Raw genomic sequence first — 1,615 nt, 5'->3', positions numbered from 1 at the left:
AGCTGGGGGCACAGCAGGGGGGCTCGCAGCAGCTCTCTGGACAGTCATAGCTCAGGTCGCTGGAGCAGACGGACAGGGTGGAGGCTGCCATGGTGGAGGTGGTGGGGTTGGAGGAGGGTTTGAGTGTGTGTGAGTGTATGAGCTGTGTGTGTGAGGTGCTTGGGGATGCAGGGCTTTTATACCTGACCCCTGGCTTGTGTTGTCCCCACAGGAGACTCCCAGGCCCTCCCTTCCTTGGGGCTGAGGGCTGGCGGCAGGAGCCCCTCATTAGTGCTGACATAGTCTCCACAATTGTTTTTACTCATTAACCTGTGAGCGTAAATATCCCATGTTGCAGGATGTTTTTCCATTTCTCCTTTGTTTGGCTCCAGAAAAGATATAGAAAATATCTAGGTAAGATCCTACATGAAATGAACCCTGAATATTCATTGGAAGGACTGATGCTGAAGCTGAAGCTCCAGTCCTTTAGCCACTGATTCAAAGAGCTGACTCAATAGAAAAGACCCTGATGCCTGGCAAGATTAAAGCAGGAGGAGACAGGGACAATAGAGGACAAATTGGTTAGATAGTATCATTGACTCAATGGACATGAGTTTGTTCCTGCTGTTGGAGATGGTGAAGGACAGGGAAGCTAGCTGTCCTGTAGTCCATGGGCTCACGAACACTGGAACATGACTGAGTGACTGAACAACAGGAACAATGCTGAGTGAGGTTTAGAGGTGATCATATCTCTAAATTGGTGAATTTAGATGTCGCAGCTCTCCTCTGTTTGAGGTGCAGTACTTTTAATATTATTTTGAATTTTACGCATTTTTAAACTTAGGTGTAATGTGACATGTACACGTCTGTAAAATATAAGTGGTCCAGGGGATGTGACCGTAGAACCAGGTGAGGGTCATGTTCAGCAGGGGCTGGTGGGAGATCCTGGCACTCCCCCGAGAAGCTGCTCTGCCAGCAGGAAGCGTGGTGAGAGGGACATCCAGTCCCCTGCAGCCCAGCCAGTGTGCCTGAGAGGAGCATTAACAGAGCAGGGTCATACGTGGAGTCTGTTAGGAGATCTCTTCAGGGAGCAGTACTCACAGGTGTCTGAGTCAGGGGCCGCGTTCATCAACTTTTCACCCAGACCCACCTGCTCACAGCACACTCTGTGCACCACACACTTCTCAGCCAAGCAACCTGCCCCTCTAGCCAGAGTTTGCCTTCCCCAAGGGCGATGCCCTGAAAGACCCAGAGAGAGGGAGGGTCTCCTCCTGGAGAACCGCGTGTGAGCAGCGGAGACTCGAGGACCCGAGGCAACACCCAGAAGTAAAGCTCAGGCAAGAGTTGGTTTTCCTTGTGGATACAAGAAGATGTAGTCCCAGGGAGCCTGGAACAGCAAGTCAGCAAGGGCTGACTCTGGGGAAGACAGTGACATCTGGGCAGTGGTCATCAAGGTGGCCCTGACCATGGCTGTGGGGTCAGATGACACTGTCTGAGCACCTGTTCTAGGCCAGGTGGTGAGCTGAATGCTCTACACCTGCCAAGTCACTTGATTTCACATCCACTGAGCAAGGAAGTTTCTGTAAGTAGGTGAGGAAGCCCAGGCACAGAGAAGTTAAGCAACCATGTCCAGGTC

The 1,615-nt window shown here is 51.6% G+C and overlaps 1 protein-coding gene across 1 annotated transcript in view; it reads right to left on the bottom strand.

Annotated features, from left to right (window-relative positions):
- The window catches only part of LOC104984922 (keratin-associated protein 10-8-like), a 24,886-nt gene that overhangs the window by 784 nt on the left and 22,487 nt on the right, over positions 1-1,615 (bottom strand). The window lies entirely within an intron of this gene.

The sequence above is a fragment of the Bison bison genome, unplaced genomic scaffold, assembly GCF_000754665.1.
Source record: "Bison bison bison isolate TAMUID 2011002044 unplaced genomic scaffold, Bison_UMD1.0 scf7180017864037, whole genome shotgun sequence".
NCBI lineage: Eukaryota > Metazoa > Chordata > Mammalia > Artiodactyla > Bovidae > Bison > Bison bison.
Note: the sequence above shows the minus strand (reverse complement) of the source record. Positions and strands in the feature narration are given on the sequence as shown.